The following is a 20,915-nucleotide window of genomic DNA, read 5'->3' on the forward strand; positions in this document are numbered from 1 at the left end:
AATGGCAATGGGAAGAAATTTGCATTGATTGAGAGATTAGTTTTCTATCAAAAGGTCATCTAGGGAGTTTATTAGTAGTTCCCCCCACCCCATGGTCCTGATTATCTGTATATTAACTAGATCCCTAGGTCATTTTTATAATCTGGCATTCTTGAAAATACCACCTTAGATGGTTACTAACAGAACTTTTATTTCTGAGAAAGTAGTTGCTTTAGGGTGGGAGGTCTTTGAGTTGTTAAGCTGTAGATCCTAGCTTGAGTGTTGAAAATCGTTAATGAAATGCACATGACAGTGTGGAAACAAGAAAGAAAGGAAGGAAAAGAGGAGAGAAAGGAAGAAAGAAAGGGAGAGAGGGGGAGAGGGAGAGATAAGGGGGAAGAAAAAAGAAAAGCTGGACTCACATGAAAGAGGGGTATTTAATTCTTGGGGAATGCATACACTAAATTCAGAGATATCTAGGATAGAGTAAGGAAGAAATTAAATATGATTAAAATCTATAGTAAAATACAGATTGGGTCTCTGGGCAATTTTTTTTTGTTTGGTCCTCCACTGTCAGAAAGACTTTAGGTAATGGGAAAAGAAAAAGAAATTTCCTCAAAAACTCAAGAACTATTTGAGCCGAAGGTAAACTAGGAAAACAAATACCAAATCTTTACAGTGTCTTGGGTGGATATATAAATCAATAATTTATTATTAATTTATTATTAATTTATTATAAATCAAATAATTTAAATTTTCAAACAACTTCTATTTTAGAGATTCTAAACAGACTTTAAGGATGACCATATGTTCTAAGATTGACATGATTCGCAATTCAAAAGTATAAATAGCTTTTCTGACCAGCTCTTAGAATGAAAACCATATAAAATAATCAACAAGACACTTGCCTCTTTATAGGTACAGCAAAATAAACTTAAATAACATTTCTACAAGACAAAAAGTTGAAGCTCTTTCAACTTTTTTTTATGAATAATACATCATAATACAACTTGTATGGTGTCACTGCTTTAATTTTTTTTTTTTTTTTGAGAGAGAGAGCAAGACAGAGTATGAGCAAGCAAAGGGTGGAGAGAGAGGGAGACACAGAATCCGAAGCAGGCTCCAGGCTCTGAGCTGTCAGCACAGAGACCGATGTAGGGCTTGAACTCATGAATCACGAGATCATGACCTGAGCCCAAGTTGGATGCTCAACTGACTGAGCCACCCAGGCACCCGTCACTGATAACCAACTTTATAGTGAATTTTCCTCCTGAGACAACTCAATTTCAGTGAGAGATTAGTTATTCATATACATATATTCTCTACACAATGCAGTTTGCTGTGCATAAATACGAAAGAGTGAAAATGATTTGTCTAATGAACTCAAAATACAGCTAAATATATTACTGTGGATAAGAGTGGTCATTCTTGGCATGAGAGGATTTTAGATTAATATAATTTCATTACATATATTTTATTATACAGTTTGACAATATGTTTGCTTAGAATATTTACTATATAGCATTCATAGGTGAATTACAAAAGAAACCCCCTAGAAAACAGCATCATATTAAATGTTTTATCATTTATAAAAATATTTGAATAGTTCTTCATAGGAAAATCATCTCTTACTCTGGATTCATAGTATTTGCGAAGTCTAAATATCTTCTTGTTTAAAAGACAATTGTTTACTGATTTCTTTCATTCATTTATGTACTAAAAAATCAATGAGCAGTTTTCACATGGCTTTTTTTAGTTTTTATTGTGTAAAAGGTACCAGGAATAAAAGAAATGATTATGACATGGTTACTGTCTTTTAGGAGCTCAGTGTCCTGCAGAAAGTAATGCTCAGGGGTAAAAAATTGAAAGTAATTGCTTTTTTCACACTAGAGATATAAATGATGTAGTTTTTATATTAAGACTTAAAATTACAATAGATCGGGCATCTGTGTGGCTCAGTTAGTTACGCATCAGATTCTTGATTTGGGCTCAGGTCATGATCTCACCGTTCACGAGTTCAAGCCCTGTGTTAGGCTCTGCTGGAGATTCTCGTTCTCTGCCCCTCCTCCACTCACTTTTCTCTCTCTCTTTCTCTCTCTCTTTCAATAAATAAACTTAAAGAAGAAAAGACTTAAAATTACAATAGATCCAAGCACCTCAAACCTTCCCCCACCCCAGGTTCTGCCCCCTGCAAGTAGCTCTAAAGCTACCTAGAGATGTTTACAGTGAAGCAGGACACCTACAAGTGCGATTGTGGACCTCAGGCCTGGCCTCCATTTTGTAGGGTTGGGGAGCGTATCAAATGCAAGTGCCAATCTCACATTTACTCTGTTCATGGCAAACATCTACTCCCAGAGTGTTAAAACTTCCCGTGATCCTGCTCCCTTGGTGCACAGACCAGCACATTCCCCTAGGCACCCTACACCGACTGGCCGGATGTGTGCATACTTATCACAGGCTGTGCCCCCCCACCCCCTCCTGCCCCCGGGTACAGGGCTGCCCCACTGGCCTGGATTTTTTCTTTTGAAGTTTATTTATTTATTTTGCGAGAGACAGAGACAGCATGAGAGGGAAAGGGGCAGAGAGAGAGAGGGAGAGAGAGAATCCCAACCAGGCTCTGTGATGCCAGCACAGAGCCTGATGTGGGGTTCTAACCCATGAAGCCGTGAGATCATGACCTGAGCAGAAACAAAGAGTCCAATGCTTAACCAACTGAGCCCCCCAGGTGTCCCTGGGTTTTTCAATTCAACATGTGCAGTGAGTAATCTCTCATGGCATTCTTTTATTGAATAACCACATAGAGATGAATTTGCAGTATATTCTGTAATACAGAATAAGGAAGGCACCAGGGAAAGTATGAAATGGCTGAATTTCCCTTCAGTCTTTTTTTTTTTTTTTAATTTTTTTTTTTTCAACGTTTATTTATTTTTGGGACAGAGAGAGACAGAGCATGAACGGGGGAGGGTCAGAGAGAGAGGGAGACACAGAATCAGAAGCAGGCTCCAGGTTCTGAGCTGTCAGCACAAAGCCTGACGCGGGGCTCAAACTCACGGACGGCGAGATCACGACCTGAGCCGAAGTCGGACGCTTAACCGACTGAGGCGCCCCTACACTTGCAGTCTTAATCGCTTACTATCTTTTTGCCTCGCTTTTCCCATCTGTAAAGAATAATGGTGATACTTACTCCTTAGGATTAAAGGTCAAATGAAGCAATACATATAACCTACTTATGACTATACATGATTAATACTAAATGCTTTAAAAAATGAGCTACTGTTACTATCATGAAATATTCATCATTTTGACTTACTCTATCTGTATCCTGTATCTAGTGAGGATAAAGTCTTAAACTAATTCACACCCAAGTGTTAGTGTCTTCCTTAATGAAAGAACATATGGATTAGCTTCATAAACTGCAGAGTGCTCTATAAAAAATAAAGAAATTGTGTAACTAGTATTTTAAAGGGCAATGAGAGAACAGAGATGGTTTCAGTACAAGAGGGATGGCAGATAAAGACTGAAGGGAGGGGCGCCTGGGTGGCGCAGTCGGTTAAGCGTCCGACTTCAGCCAGGTCACGATCTCGCGGTCCGTGGGTTCGAGCCCCGCGTCGGCCCATTCATGCTCTGTCTCTCTCTGTCTCAAAAATAAATAAACGTTAAAAAAAAAATTAAGATTGCAAGTGTAGCCCACGTGCTAATACCAGAGCCTGGATGCTGATCTGTGACCCATCCTACCAGCTTCTGGAAATTTTGAGGCATCCAATATTTGTGTCAGGTCAATCATTATTGTGCAGAGAAATGACCAAGCTCCATAACACAACATGTGGGTAACTGCTTAATTCTAAAATTAATCCTATGGGTGACATTCAGCGCTAGATCAGATTGAGCGAATAGTGCTGCTTCCTTAGAGGGGTTCATTGTAATCTTCCTAAAACCACAAGAAACAGAGAGTTTGATGACTTAGAGTCACTTCAAGGTTAATTAACTAACCTTAATTGATAGTCATTAAGATCAATTCTCTACAAAGATTAGGAAATGACAAAGATATAAAATACATATTTTATATCTGAAAATTCACAGAGTCTAAGGTTTTCCTACTACAAAGTGAAGTAAATATTAGTAATGTTCACTTTGTATGAAATATTTGTCCCATTGTCGTCCTCCTAGCTTCTTCTAATACAACTAGACCCCTAGTAACAGTTAAAAGAGGAAGTAGCTTCTCAAACACAGGCAGTTGCAAACTAGCTAACTGGATTCTAGGTCAGTGGGTCTTTCTTTACATGTTTATTGTACATAATAATTTTCCTCTTGGGGAAAATGTGTTGTAACACCCCTCTGCTTTATTCTCTCTTTATACATTGTAAATGCAAGGACTCTGGTATTCTCCAGGAAATTTCAGCACATCAGGGCACACAGAACATTCTACTTTCCAGAGAAAAGTTGGGAAAAAAATTACATATAAAAGCTTCAAATCAAGACTAAATCCCTATATAGTCCCTTGGTTTGTATCACCATCAATCAATACTAAGCAATTGCAATTAGTTACAAGAGAGCTAAACCTTAGAGTTGCTGAACAGATGGAAAAACAGAAAAGAAATGAAGCTATCTTCCCTGATCAGAAAAACAAAACCACATGACCATTTTCTTCTCATTGATTTCCCTCCTCATTAAGATGTGTTCATTTACGTGCTTTTATTTTAAAGGTTCTGGTTAGAATCCTGAAACCAGAATTGTCTTCACTGAAACATTTTTCTCATTATTCTTCTTCTACAGAGGTAAATTCCAAACTGTTTGGGGAAAATAATTATTTATACTTTAATGAACCATCTCCAAATACAAATAACCCAGAGACCTCTTTAGCTCATTCTAGTGTTAGATGTCCCAGAGTCTTCAGCAAATACTCACTCTGATGACAGTAAGGAGTATAAAATAACTACAACACATAATTTTTGCCTTTTCATATGTCAAAATTCAAAGTTAAAGCCAACACACAAGATAAATAACAAATTTCATTAGGTTGTGAGTCATCAAGATAGTCCACTCAGCAGGGGGAAGTTCTGCTGTACTTATAAGATAGATAACATTTACATAGAGGAAAAAAACATAGGTCTTTCCAGAAAGAGAATAGGAGAATACTAAAGCAGAACTGTGGAGGCTGGAATGCAAACAATGTGTTTGGGGGAACAACAAGGACCTTATCAATCAACTTACTGAAGTTAGAGTAAAGAGGCTTCATTCATAAATGAAAAGTATGTATTCTATAGATACAGTAAAACCTTGGTTTTCAAGCACAATTCGTTCTGGGAACATGCTTGTAATCCATAGCATTTGTATATCAAAGTGAATTTCCCCATAAGAAATAATGGAAACTCAGATGATTTGTTTCACATCCCCCAAAATATTCATATAAAAATGATTACAATGCTGTAATATACAAAATAATAAAGAAAATAGAGAACACAAAAAAAAATAAATTTATCTGCACTTACCTTTGAAAACCTTCATGGCTGGTGTGACGGAGACCCCTGTTCACCTTGAAACCTTCTTCTTCGTTTACTGTAGATGTACCCGGAGGTTTACTTATGAGGTCAGTGTACAAGGCCTTTGCCTTCTTGCAGACAAAGTTCTCAGTCACAGTATCACCTGCTAGATGCTTCTCACTTATCCAAACCCGAAGCAACTTTTCTACATCTTTCAGAACACGTGGCCATTGCTTTCAGATTCTCATGACTCCTTTTATTGCATCTAGGCTCCTAATTTCTTCTTTCTTATTTAATATTATGCAAATGATCGACACAGACTGCTTACAAAATCTTGCAATTTCAGCCACTTGCATACCTCATTCATGCTTCTCAGTGATTTCCTTCTTAACTTCTGCCCCCAATCATCTCCTTCTTCTTACAGCCTTTCTTTTTAACCTTGTTCTGCATGGGGGCCCTTGTATATGCTTGCATGGATGTTGACTACAGTATTAATAAACTCTTATCATATACTGTATTTAATGTAAGTGGCAATAAGGCAGCAGAGGAAAGGGTCCATATCTGCAAGCAGCCTGACCTAGAAGGAAGCAAAGCATTCCTAAGCTTACTCTTGTATGGAAAAGCAAAGGACAGTCTGTAAGTGCTTTGAAGTGACAAAAAATACACCAGTGCCAGTTGTGGGTACCTTCCAACGTTTTGAAAAATCGCTGATTTCTATAAAGGCCTGAGGCCGAGCATCTGAGCATGGGAGATGATCATCCATAATCCCACAGAAGAGAGAGCAAGTCAGTGAGAGAGAGACAGAAGAACCATGGCTCAGTTATGATCACGTGACATTCGGGCCACGTGCTACTCATATTGAGAGACATCGTTCGTTGAACAAGTTAAAATTTATTAGAAATGTCTGCTTGTCTTATGGAACACTCATAGAACATGTTAGTCACAATCTAAGGTTTTACTGTATTAATATAGGGATGAGTGATTATACACACACACGATTTGAAAAGTCAAATAGGATTGATACGTTCAGGCCCTTGGAACGCAAAGAAACTGGAATTCATTTTGAAACAAGAAGCAATTGAAACTTCATCTTACAGTTCAGCTGAAATCTCTGTAAATCTCTCGATTTTACAGAAATTTAGTGATGATAATGATCATTCATCTACTCAACCAATATTTACTGGGCATCTATTCTGCACAAAGCACACATTCTTCACATTTAATGATCTCAGACAGTGCCAAATAAAAATATATAAATATAGGAATATGTTTATAGCACGTTTAAGAGAGCAATAGTAAAGAGGTGCAGAAGTAGAAAAAAGGAGCTGCACTGAATTGATCTGTATTGGGGGTGATAAGGGATGAAATATATTGAGTATTAGTCAGATAAAAGAGGGACGGGAAATCCACACAGAAGACATAACATAGAGAGGCAAATATTGGTGTCTATGAAACTACAGAGAGATGGGTATTTTTGAACATAATAATATTTGTTGTCTTTATAATTGCCTGGATTAATTTTATGAAGCTAATGAGGTTACCTAGGGTTTAAAATAAAAAGGAAAGCAATTTTTAAATTTTCACAACATATTTTTATTTTTTATTTAAAAAAATTTTTAAGGTTTATTCATTTTTCAGAGACAGAGAGAGACAGAGTTTAAGGGGCAGGGAGGGGCAGAGAGAGAAAAACACAGAATCTGAAGCAGGCTCCAGGCTGTGAGCTGTCAACACAGAGCCTGATGCAGGATTCAAACTCATGGACCGTGAGATCATAACCTGAGCTGAAGTCGGACACTTAACCAACTGAGCCACCCAGGTGTCCCAAAATTTTTACAACATATTTTAAAGTAAATTATACTTCAAGTCTAATATTATTTTTTAATTGGTATATGTCGTGTGAGTGTGTGTGTGTGTATGTGTATGGTATGAATATTTCCTGGAAACTCAAGAAGCATTCTGAAGTCATTTGATGCTCTTTTTCCTTCTGAATTCTTCCTCACTTTCAAAAGATTATTACAACATTCCACTAGATGTGGTTGTGAAAGGGGGAGTTATTAGATTCCCAACATGATAGAAATGTGTGAAATATTAGATTTGTCTTATTTCTAAAATAGGGACAGTGGCCACTCCTGTCTGGAAGAATGCCATTTCAAATGATTAGATTCTGGCAGACTGGAGAGAACAGGTGTATTTTAATTAAATTATTTTTCAATTTAATCTGACACAGTATGCAGTCTCTGTGGATTTTTCCTCAATCCTTGCATGAAGGTAAAAAATTCTGAGAATAAGTAGGTGTGATACTCAATACTTTCTTATTTAGAAAATGGAGATATACAGAGAAAGTTTAAAGCCAGATCTATTTGTGTATTAAAGGATATGCAAAGGAAGGTTTGAAATACTCAGAGCTACCTTTAGATCTAATAAGCTACTAATAGTTTTGAACAGTAGAAAACCCTGGATGTTTAACAGTAAAGGGACCCAATGGTAAGATGCCATCCTGAGAAATTTCAGTATCCCAAAACTGGGAGACTGAATTTCAGACTCCGTAGGTCCCAAGAAGCAAAAAGGAAATTAAGGTGTTGGGGATCTGAATGACCTATGCAGCTATAAAAGGTTGAAAAGCCATGCTAAAAGTAAAAATTATGACCTATGTAATTAAAATTCTCTATTGGTCCTATGATAATCACACCAGGAAAATGAGTGCTGTCAAAGAGAACAAAATGCAAGGGGAAGGGAGTGCAAAAACAGGACAGACTAGGTAGGCACCCAGACCAAGTTATTCCCCACCATTTATTATCCTATTTAAGGATCAAAATGGGATACGAACGCAATATTGCAGTTTCATGGGGCACTGATGGAGCCACCTGTAGGACCTTTGGGATCGTAAAGACTGTGTCGTCACTTCCTTTGCCAAGAAGCTCCTATGGAGGCAGCTAGTGGGCTGAGGAAATGTCTCACTGCCTCCCTTCCCAAGAGCCGTGCCTCGACCAAACTTAGCAAACTCTCTCAGCCTTCAGAATAAAAGAAGCGAGGTCCTCTGTCATACACTCTAAGACCCACTTTAGACATCCCACTGGGCGCATTCTTACTAGTAAAAAATACCACTGATTACAAGCAAAATGATCAAACTGCTGTCAGTTGTATGTAGAAAGACCACAGCCGGATGTGGCTCTAGTTGTAGTTAAATAAGCAATAGGTCATCCTACTGGATGTAAGGAATGAGTAGGTTGAAAGCGGACAAATAGCAAATTTCCATCAAGCCTCTCCGATATGTATTTTCTGAGACCATACTGTTGGATGATGGATGCTCTCTAGAAGTAGAGCCTAAAATTCAAAAAGGGAATGATGGGAAAGTGGTTTAATGGAGGCCTAAACTCTGGACGAAGAAGGAAAGCAAAGTGAGGCAGTTACTATTTTCTTGCTGAGTCAGTGAAAGGAAAAAGGGGAAAACTATGTTACAGAAAAGACAGAAAAAGAATTCCATACGCATGTTTTCCCAAATCCCCAACCAGGTTGCTATGTGTCTTAAACTGAGAAGTCGAAATTCCTAGAGGGCAGTGAGAAGTCTACTGCGATGTATCTGAGACATCGAGGTCTGGCTCATTGGGATTGCCCAAATATTTCTGCTTAAGCACTTCCAATTTAGGAATGTTTATAGATGATAACAGCCACTCACCAGAGCATAAGCTTGTCAACTCTGCCTCCCGTCAACAGATGCTTTTATGATTACACTGTCATTTTAGTCTCAGCCGTTCTGCTGTCTCAAGCAGTGGCTTTCAAATTCTTTGACCAGAACCTACCGTAAGAGCTGTATTTTACATCTTGACACATAAATACAGACATAAGAAACTGAAGTGAAAGAATCACAAGATAATACCACGTTGGAGGTACTTTGGTATTTCCTTTTGTTTGCTATTCTATTTAATCTTATTGCTTGTCACAATTCACTGGTGTTTGGCTCATGACCAACTTATGGGATGTGTGTCATCTGCAGTGTCAAGGTCCAAGATGTATTTTTTTTCCTTTTTAATTGAAGCAGATTCTGTTCTTATTTCTTCCAAAAAACAAAATGAAAATATTCTCAGAGACATTAAATATAATCAACATAAATAAAAATAAATTAAATTTAAATAAAATAAAATCAGTATATAAACAACAATAATTTCCTGATGAATCTTAATGATTAAGATGTAGGTACCTTTGATCATTTGTACTATGGAGCATTTATGTGGGTCCCAATGGATCATGAACATTAAACTTATCAATCACCTGATGGATATCATATCTGGTGGTATGATGGCTCTATACCATCATACCTTGCATTAAGAACAAGGGTGAGTACAGATGGAGAATGTTTATTATACTCTGTTATTATACTCTGTTATGGCCTGTGTTTATTCCTATTATTCACATATAACATTAAGATTTTGAATACTGTTTTTCTTATTTATCCTAATTTCTCTTTGGGAAGCAAAACATACTCACAAATAAATTTCCTTCTAAGTACATATCTATAGCCAGAGGTTTATTTACAAACTAAGAGTTAACTCTATAAGTCACTACAGCTTTTATCTTTGATCTGTACAGCCACTTTTTGTGAAATGCCTGTATCTAGGAAATACATTTTCAGAGAATTTTTAATGTTTCAATCTTCCTTATATCAGATATATTTTTTTCTATGTACAAAACACCTAAGGAAGCAATTAAACCAGTTAATAGCACATCCAGAAAATATATTCGGTCAGTAATGTTGACTGAGAAAAAATTGTTATTTAAGGTTTTCATGTTTGTTGTTCCTTTTCACTAGGTGTAAACAGCCTTAATGATTTGGCCAAGTTGCCTGGGTTAGATTTATGCTGAAATACCAGTTGGGGTTAAAACAAACAGTCCAAATTCCACAGAGTGGGGAAATCCCAAGTGCCACCAGATTTATAATTCATTCTCACATGCAAAATAACCATTATGGTTTAGGAGAAATAGACATTATAGGCTAATGAAGATAGAAACATGACAATTTACTACAGAATCCAAGGGCAATTTATAATTTCATTTGCAAACTGATTAAGGATGAATCAAGATATAATATTCTAAATGAAAGTTTTGATTAAATTATTTTATTCACAAACTAAGCATGATTGAAGTCAACTAGAGTTCAGAAAAAGGAGAAAGATAAATTATTAAAAGAAAATAACCAATTTTGGACAACTTAAGTCAGAGTTATAAAGCAAAACAAAGACAGGTGATACTGGGCTTTGGATGGGATGAAAGAAAGTATAATCAGAGAAGGCCTCACCTTAGGAGGCAGCTAGAAAGGAAGACTTGAGATGAGATATTCCATAGGTATGTTCTACTTCCATTTTACAATGGAAGAAAGGTAATCCTAGTGAATTTGCATGTTATTATTCAGACCATTTCAAGATTTCTTCCAAACCTATCATATTAACTGGTGAAAATCTCATTTTTGAGGTAGCTATGGTTTAAGTAGGTTTCTGAAGTCACTGGCTGTTTTCTCTGCACTTAAAATGATGTCCAAATTGTAACAGAGATGAGGCGAGAATCAGCCTCTCCACAAAGGACTGCCTTTGTTTGTATCATGTTCCTCAAGCTTTTGATCTAGAACTGAAATCAAATGCTTGACCTATATTGAATCAAATTAAATACCTAATTTGGGGTTTTTATGTATATATATTTTTAATGGCAAATGAAAGTTTATGAAGTAGAAAATATCTCAAGGTAAATACAAAATCAAAGAGAAATTTGTACCTTGATATTTTCAGTGAAATTTACCAAAATACTTTTTTAAAGAATATATATATAATTTTTTTCCTCAAAATGAAGAGAAAAAATTATCTTAAGTGAATTAAAAAGAAGTGAATTGTCTATGAAACGTAAATATGTAACTATAGACTTCTAAGGCTGAAAATAACAATGGAATGAAAGGTTAAAAAGTAGTTTCATTGGATCACCTCGTTGGCTGAGTCGGTTAAGTGCCCGATTTCTGCTCAGGTTATGATCTTGCGGTTCAGCTCGTGAATTTGAGACACGCATTGGGCTCTGTGCTGATAACTCAGAGCCTGGAGCCTGCTCCAGATTCTGTGTTTCCCTTTCTCTCTGCTCCTCCCCTGTGCGCTCTCTCTCTCTCTCTCTCTAAAATAAACATTAAATTTTTTTTTAAAGTAGAGCTTTTGGGATGAGCACTGGGTGTTGTATGGAAACCAATTTGACAATAAATTTCATATATTAAAAAAAAATAAAGTAGAGCTTTGTTGTATCTTAAAATTTTTTAAGAGAACTTTTATTTTTTTTTCCCAAGCAGTTTTAGCTTCACAGCAAATTGAGAGTATAGAAATTTCCCATTCAGCCTGTCCTGCCTGACACATGCGTAGTTTCCTCATTACTAACTTCCCCCACAAGAGGGTACATTTTTGCAGTTTATAAACTTTCATCATGATCATCCACAGTCCATAATTTACATTAGGGTTCACTCTTGATGTTATATATGCACAGCTTTGGATGAACATATAATGGTACGTATTCATGATGTCCTAAATTTTCATTTTACCTATTCGTCCTTTCACTTCAGCCTCCGCCAACCACTGATCCCTTTATTGTCTTCATAGTTTTACCTATCCCAGAGTATCTCAAGAATCATACAGCATATAGTTTTTTCAGATTGGTTTCTCTCATTTAGTAATAGGCATTTAAGTTTCCACCATGTCTTTTCATGGCTTGAGAGCTCATTTATTTTCAGCCCTGAATAATATTCCATTGTCTGAATGTAGCACGGTTGAACCATTTACCTACTGAAGGACATCACAGATGATCCAAGTTTTAGAAATTATGAATAAAGCTGTTATAAACATCTGTGTGTAGGTGTTTAATGGAAACAAACTTTCCACTCCTTTGTGTAAATACCAGGAAGAATGATTGCTGAAATCATATGGTCAAAGTATGCTTACTTTTGTAAGAAACTGCCAAACTGTCTTTCAAAATGGCTGTACTATTTTGCATTCTCTCCAGCAAGGAATAAGAGTTCCTGTTGCTTCACGTCCTCCCCAGCATTTTTTGGTGTCAGTATTATGAATATTGGATATTCTAACAGGGGTGTAGTGGTGTCTCATTGTTTTAATTTGCATTTCCCTGATGACATATGATGTGGAGCATCTTTTCATATACTTGTCACCATTTGTAGATCTTCTTTGGTGAGGTGTTTGCTAAGGTCCTTGGCCCATTTTCAATCAGGTTGTTTGTTTTCTTATTGTTGAGTTTTAAGAGTTCTTTACACATTTTGGATAATAGTCCTCTACCAAATGTGCCTTGTAAATATTTCTCAGCTCATTGGCTTGTCTTCTAATTTTTGTGGTAGTTTCTGTTGCAGAGCAGAAGTTTTAAACTTTAATGAAGTCCAGAGTATCAAATTTTTTTTCATGGATCATGCCTTTTGAGTTGTATCTAAAAGTCATCACCATATCAAGATTGCATATGTTTTCTGTGATATTACCTTCTAGGAGTTTTATAGTTTTGCATATTACATTTGGTTCTATCATTTACTTTGAGCTAATGTTTATAAAGAATGTGTGTCTACATTCTTTTTTTTTGCACATGGATTGTTTCCCTCCTATAATTTTGAAGTCTTCAAATACAGAACATTCAGTAAGAATTCTAATGTATTTGAAAGCTTTTATCACTATTTTTTGTTGGATTAACTTTCAAAGTGATCAAATTTATCAGGTCACAAACTCTCATAAATGCAGAGCAAAGCTTCCAAAAGTTCACTGATGAGCTTGACACACATTCTGTCTCTTTTTCACACAATTTCCTTTTTTTCTTTTTTCTGTAAGAGGCAGAATAAATTGTCATCTTTTCTCTTGTCACTTCCTATAGTGAATATTTTTCTAATGACATTGTAAAAGATGTAATTTATCCACGGAGTTTAACATTTTTATGTTTTATCCAGTTACAATCATTTCAATATGAATCCTGTATGTATGTTCTGTCTATCAAAGTGAATGGTTACAGAAAATTTAGCCTAAGTATTTTCACTAACATTTTCAAAATAATTCACCCCAGATTCTAATTTTATACAAAAGAATACCTAAATTTTAAATCATCTTTACTATTTACAATAGTGTTAAATCATTTCTAAACATTTAGTTTATTTTGGGGGGTGCCTGGGTGGTTCAGTTGGTTAAGCATTGGACTCTTGGTTTCGGCTCATGTCATGATCTCACGGTTCAGTGGGACCCGGCCCCACTTCGGACTCTGCGCTGACAGTGCAGAGCCTATTTGGGATTCTCTCCCTCTGCCCATCCCCTCCTCACGCGCTTGCTTGCACGTTCTCTCTCTCTCTTAAAATGAATAAACTTAAAATAAATAAACATTTAGTTTATTTTTAAAGTTAGAAAAAGCAATACATGTCACATATGAAAACATTTTCCATGTAAGATTAACTAGAGTGGATGTACAAATTGATGTATCATTGCCCATCTAAATTGTACTCCTGCCTTCCTGATTCTACCAACTTCTGATAGGAATTCCATAAAATAGCTTATTAGAATTTTAATCAGTCTGCAATTAATTAAAAGGCTAATTTGGGCATAGCAGACTTCTTTACAATGTTGATTCTTTCTCTCTATGGACACTATATAACTTTCCATTTACTGAGGCCTTATCTTGTGTCTATCAGTACAGTTATATAATTTTCTTGATATGAATTCCAAAAACTTAACATCATTGTTTTATCATCTCTGGATATATCTGGACTTGTGACCTAGATGAAAATTCAGTATGAACTATAGAAAAAACATACTTATTATCAAGAATTGTGACATGTCTAGAGTTTACCCTGCTTGTAAGCTAACAATTTAACCTGCTCTGGTTTACTGAATGCTGCCAAATAACATGAGGCTCCTGGGTCAGAGACAGAGCAGTTTATTACTCACAGTAGGTGCCAGAGCCTTAACACTTAACTCCAGTTCCAAAGGGTGTTATGAAGATGGCCAGGTGACACCTGCATATGCAGTAGATTGCATTAGAACAAAAAACTAAACTCCACTCTCTTATCACAGGGTATTAAGGAGTTCTTGCTCTTTGCTTAGGAAGGAGGCATTCTCTCCTTTAAAGACTGTAAACAAACCTGTCCTTTTCTCAGGGGAGAGTTGTTACCTTGATCTTCCAACACTATTTGCTATATAAACATTCCTGTAGAGATTTTCCAGAACAAGGCATAGTTAATGTCTCTCAAGATGTTCAGAAATGTGAGTTTAAGTAAAATTTCCTAATTAAGACCACAGAATCATAGTATATTAAAGCTTTGATTCATATTTTCCTTTTGTGAAAAGTATATTGATTTCTTTTTTTTTCTGGGTAAAAATAGATTGTTCAAACAGGTACACATCATTCAGATAAAGTGAGACTCCGAGGTAATCTTGGTAAAAATATAAATGCTTGTCTTTTGGTTATTGCTAAATCCTAGTATCTATTTTGGTGCCTAACACACAGTAGGCACTTAGATAATATCTGCTGCATAAAATACATGGATTAAACAGATTATTCATTGTTTTTCTTTTCCTCATTCCTTTTTTGTCTTAAAATTTTTTTTTTTTTCTTTCAGAAAAAAGGATCCACTTTGAATTATCTGTATATCTGGGGGATAAACTTTTCAGGTGGCCTAAGACTCAGGGTATCTTTTTTGACTTCATCATAAAACACAAACACAAAAAACATAATGAGAGGTGTTTAACCAGGACCATCAAAGCTGGTATGGTATGAGAACATATCATTGTAACACCCATAATCTCAGAGCCCATAATTACTAAATAAAGTGATCTTTCTCAAACAAAAATCTTATTATTTCATTCTTTCATTGAAACTTTTAGAAGGATTTTTGTCTTTAGGATCATTTAAAAACTCCAAATCATGTGATTCATCATGTAGCCTCTAAGGCCATTTTGATGAATACCCTACAAAATAATTTTACTAAACTACTTGTCTTTACTTGAATATAGCAAACACTCATTCTTTCTTTCTCCCTCTGGCTCTCTTTCTTCCATGTGTTGTTTCCGTCTTGTTTCTGTATGTCTACATCTAATATTCCATATGTTTAAATCATTTGTCCCCAAATAAGTTCGCATGTTAATTCTGTTGGGAAATCGCCCTTGAATCCTTACTAGAATGAGCCAAAGATCCTGCTTATGAAGTGATGTATCAACCTATATATTTCTCAATCACCGAGTTTATACTATATAATTATTGATCTATTGCCCATATCCTTTCTGCAGTGTGAATCACTTGTTGTATGTTTTAGCATTTGACCCATTTGTAAGCATTTGCTTACAGGATCACTCGAGAACCCTAGGGTGCTCATTGATTGTGACACTTCTTATTCCAAGAAACTATTTGGATCAGACAAGGGGTGTTCACAGTAATTTTTTTCTTAACTCAAGGGACTGACACCTTACAAGGAATTATTTGCTTAGTACTAACTGAACATCTTCTAAATGTAAAATTCTGTGAAGACTGTAATTTGAATAAGAGAGTTGCTCCTCTTAATGGGATTAAAGTTTTGGGAGGTAGACATGTATAAACATAAGACAAGCTAATGGATAAAAAGTGAAGGAGGGGCAAAGAACTATCTTGAATGTTTCATTAGTATTATTGTATAAAACATCTACATGATCCAGTGAGAATGAGCAGCTGGATGCAAAAACAAAAACAAAAATAAAATCAAAAGAACAACAACAAAAAAACTCATTTAAAGTAAAAATTAAAAAGAAAAAGATTTAGGGCTTAAATATTTGGTTTGAATTTAAGATATACAATTATAAATTTATTCTGTAATTTTTACTTTAAAACCAAGAGTTTTCTTCTGAGTATGGTTCCACAGAAAAGAGTCCTGTGTGATTTTATTACATAAATCATAGCCAAGGTGTCTCACTCAATGTATTTCAGATTTTTTTGAAGCTTATTTTATTATTTTTTCTGAGAAAGAGAGCATCCATGTGCCTGTGAGTTGGAGAGGGGCAGAGAGGAAGGGAGAGAGAGAATCCCAAGCAGGCTCAGAGCTGTCAGCACAGAGCCTGACCTGGGGCTCAATTCCCTAAACTGTGAGACCATGACCTGAGCTGAAATCAAGAGTCAGATGCTTAACCAACTGAGCCACCCAGGCGTCCCAGAATATTTCCTATTTTTATTTTTTTTTTAATGTTTATCATTTATTTTTGAGAGAGAGAAACAGAGTGCAAGAGGGGGGAGGGACAGAGAGAGAAGGAGACACAGAATCTGAAGCAGGCTCCAGGCTCTGAGCTGTCAGCACAGAGCCCAACATGGGACTCGAACTCACGGACCGTGAGATCATGACCTGAGCCGAAGTTGGACGCTTAACAACTGAGCCACCCAGGTGCCCCAGAGTATTTCAGATTTTTAGAAGAGAAATGAAATTATAGAAGTTTGGATGAAGAAAACATTTCTTCACTTTTATGATCTCTCTCCACACGAATTCCTCAATCTGACCTACAGCAATTCAATCAAAAATATATTTATTTGGCCTTTATAGTATAAAGCTCTTGATTCAGTATTAAATATAAATATCCCTGTTCACACTCACATATCATTGATTTATGTAATAATTATAAAATTATAATAATAAGTACATTGCATAAGCAGGTTTTGGAACATATCCAATTTATACTTACAATGCACTAACACATTGTGCTGTTCAATAACTTTGTCATTTCAACCAACAGGGAAAGGAGGGGGAGAAAAAAGTCTAAATATTTTCTTATAGGCAAAGCCAAGTTGCTCATCATGTTTATTAAAACAATTTTCTTTATTGATAAAATTGCAAGATCATAATACCCAGTCAATTTACACTGCCGTATTCTAAAGCATGTGTCCCCTTAGAATATATATTTATATATAAATTAGGTTTTTGTGGTTATTACACTGCTGAAAATAATTAGAGGCTTACCGTGTTTCTCTAAGTATCTAATGATAGCGATCTTTTTTTTTCTATATTAAGCTTATTAAATTTGTTCCCAATGAAATTACATATATGTGTACATATAGATGTGTATATATATGTGTACAACCTGCATTATCATCATCACAATGTTTAACACTGAGGAAACATATAACACTGGTTAAAATTTGTAAATAATGAAAACTACCATCTATTATTAAGCCACAGCTATTTAAGAATACTTTGTCTAAGTCATATAGGAAACCTATAAAAGAGACAGAAGTACCCTTATTTTGTAGATGAAAACAGTGAGAAACAGTTCAGTTAGATAACTTAAGTGATCACATAAGGTAGCTGCTTCCAATACTCTTTTGGATCTAAATTCTGTGCTCTGTATTTTATGCTAAACTCTACCACCTTCTGAAAAGACATAAGCAGAGATATAGAGGAAAACAAGCGAAACACATTAGAAAAATATCAGGGCAAATAAATTAAACAAGATTCTATTGGAATTAACTAAACATATTGTGGAGACTTCCACTTCTGCCCATAAGGGGTTAACAACTACAGGCAATGCTGAGAGCAAATTATTAGAAACTTGGTGGGGGGGGGGGGGCAGCGGGAAATGAAATTGCTTTCCTTGCTTTCTACAAACTTTAAGAAGTTGTGCTTTCTTTTTCATTTAGTTTAATTTTTTTTTTTTTTAAATTTCACTGGGACTTCTTCTATGACCCATATGTTACTTAGAAGTATGTTGTTTAATCTCCAAGTATTTGGGGATTTTCCAGCTATCTTCCTGTTATTGATTTCACATTTTATCCCATTCTAGTCTGAGAGCCACACTGCATGATTTCTATTTTTGTAAATTTGTGAAGGCGTATTTTTTGGCCCAGGATGTGGTCTATTTTGGCGAATATTCCAGGTTGTGAGCTTGAGAAGCATTTCCTGATTTTCTGCCTACTGGGTCTGTCCATTTCTCATAGAGGGCTGTTGAAGTTCCCAACTGTCACAGGAGATTTACCTGTTTCTCCTTATGGTTCTATCAGTTTTTGTCTCACATATTTTGACAGTTTCTTGTTAGGTTCATGCATATTAAGGATTGCTGGTCTTGGAAAATTGGCCTCTTTTTCATTATGTAACATCCTTCCTTTTTTTTTTTTCCTTTCTTTCTTTTTCAAATTTTTGTTTAAATTCTAATTAGTTAACAGACTGTGCAATATTGGTTTCAGGAATAGAACCCAGTGATTCATCACTTACACACAACACCCAGTGCTCATCCCAACCAGTGCCCTCCCTAATGCCCATGACCCATCTAGCCCATCCCCCACCCACCTCCCTCCATCAACCTTCAGTTTGTGTAACAGCCTTCTTTATCCCTGATAACGTCCCTTGTTCTGAAATCTGCTCTGTCAGATATTACTGTAACCATTTCTGCTTTCTTTGGATTAGTGCTGGCACAGTATCTCTTCTTCTATGTCTTTACTTTGAATCTAAGTTTTTATATTTTATTTTACTTTATTTTTTAATATTTTTAATATATAATTTTAATTTTTAATATTTAATATATTTAATTTTTATTTTTTTTTTAATTTTTTTTTTTTCAACGTTTATTTATTTTTGGGATAGAGAGAGACAGAGCATGAACGGGGGAGGGGCAGAGAGAGAGGGAGACACAGAATCGGAAACAGGCTCCAGGCTCTGAGCCATCAGCCCAGAGCCTGACGCAGGGCTCGAACTCACGGACCGCGAGATCGTGACCTGGCTGAAGTCGGACGCTTAACCGACTGCGCCACCCAGGCGCCCCTGATTTTTAAAATATATATGTATGTATTAGAGAGAAGGAGAGCACAAGCAGGGGAGGGGCAGAGAGAGAGGGAGACAAACGAAGCAGACTCCAGGCTCTGTACTGACAGACACAGCTGAACTCACAAACTGCGAGGGCATGACCTGCACCAACGTTGTATGCCTAACCCACTGAGCCACCCAGGCCTCCCTGTTTTTATATTTTAAAGCGGGTTTCTTGTAGACAACATAGAGTAGAGCCTTTTTTCATATCCACCCACACAATTTTTGGTTTTTAGTTGGTGTTATTTAGACTACTGACATTTAAAGTGATTATTGATATGGTTGGATTAGTATCTATCCTCTTACTGTTTTTTATCTGTTGCTCTGTTCTTTGTTCCTATTTTTGTTTTTGACTCTTCTTCTGTCTTTAATGGTTTTAATTAAGCATTTTATACAATTTTTTTCTCCCTTCTTAATTCCATTTAAATTATACTTCTTATTTATACTTTTTTTTAATGGTTGCCCTAGATTTGCAATATATACTACAATTAATCCAAATTTGCTTTCAAATAACACTATACCACTTCACAAGTAGTACAGGTGTCTTATAATAACAAAATGTTCCTAATTCCCTTTTCTTGTCCCCGTATCACTGCTTTCATTTATTTCACATATACATAAGTGTATGTGTATATATCTGCATATATATAGTGTATACATATGTATAATCAAATAGGTTGTTGCTGTAAGTCTTTTGAGCAAAGACTTGTATATAAGTCTTTTACTTGTTATATAAACTCTTAATTAAAAAAAACTTGGGGTGCCTGGGTGGCTCAGTTGGTAAAGTATCCAATTTCAGCTCAGGTCATGAACCCACGGTTCGTGAGTTCGAGCCCCGCATCAGGCTCTGTGCTGACAGGTTGGAGCCTGCAGCCTGCTTTGGATTCTGTGTCACCCTCTCTCTCTGCACCTCCTGCACACGCTCTCTCTCTCTCTCTCTCTCTCTCCCTCAAAAAGAAATAAACATTAAAAAAATAAAAAAAAAGAAATGTTTAAAAAAAGCCCTTTTTATTTCACCTTCCATTATTCTTTCTCTAATGGTCTTCCTTTCTTTAGGTAGATCTGAATTTCTTACCCATGTCATTTAAATTCTGAATCATTTAAGCTCTTCATCTCTGAAGAACTTCTTTCAACATTTCTCATAAGGTAGATGTACTGGCAACAAATTCCCCGAGTTTTCAATTGTCTGAGAGTGTCTTTATTTCTCATTCACTTTGGAAGGGTAATTTCACAGGGTCCTGAATTCTAGGTTGGTGGCTCTTTTTCTTTCAACATTTTAAATATTTCTATCCACTTTATTCTTGCTTGCATGGTTTCTGATGGCTATTATATATGCTCCCCTGTAGGTAAGGTGTTTTCTTTGTTGTTGTTTTTCTTCTGGCTTCTTTCAGGATTTTTTAACCTTTGATTTTCTGCAGTTTGAAAGTTACATGCCTATGAGTTGTTTTTTGTTTGTTTTTGCATATATTTTCTATGGGTGTTCTATGAGCTTCCTTGATGGGTGGCTTGGTGTCTGATGTTAGTTTGGGGGAAATTCTGTCATTATGCTTTTAAATATTTGTTCTGTTCCTCTCTCTCTTCTCCTTCTGATATTCCCACTATGCACACGTTACACCTTTTGTAGCTATCCCATAGTACTTGGGTATTGTTCT

The 20,915-nt window shown here is 36.0% G+C and overlaps 1 long non-coding RNA gene across 1 annotated transcript in view; it reads right to left on the reverse strand.

Annotated features, from left to right (window-relative positions):
* Positions 1 to 20,915, reverse strand: part of LOC147581498 (uncharacterized) — a 225,684-nt gene that overhangs the window by 45,845 nt on the left and 158,924 nt on the right. Inside the window, exon 3 of the long non-coding RNA XR_015249683.1 lies at positions 5,469 to 6,036. This is a non-coding gene — a long non-coding RNA (uncharacterized LOC147581498). The remainder of the gene's footprint in view (positions 1 to 5,468; positions 6,037 to 20,915) is intronic.

Source organism: Puma concolor, chromosome B1, assembly GCF_028749965.1.
Source record: "Puma concolor isolate L17-30 chromosome B1, mPumCon1.1.hap2, whole genome shotgun sequence".
In the NCBI taxonomy this organism is placed as follows: domain Eukaryota; kingdom Metazoa; phylum Chordata; class Mammalia; order Carnivora; family Felidae; genus Puma; species Puma concolor.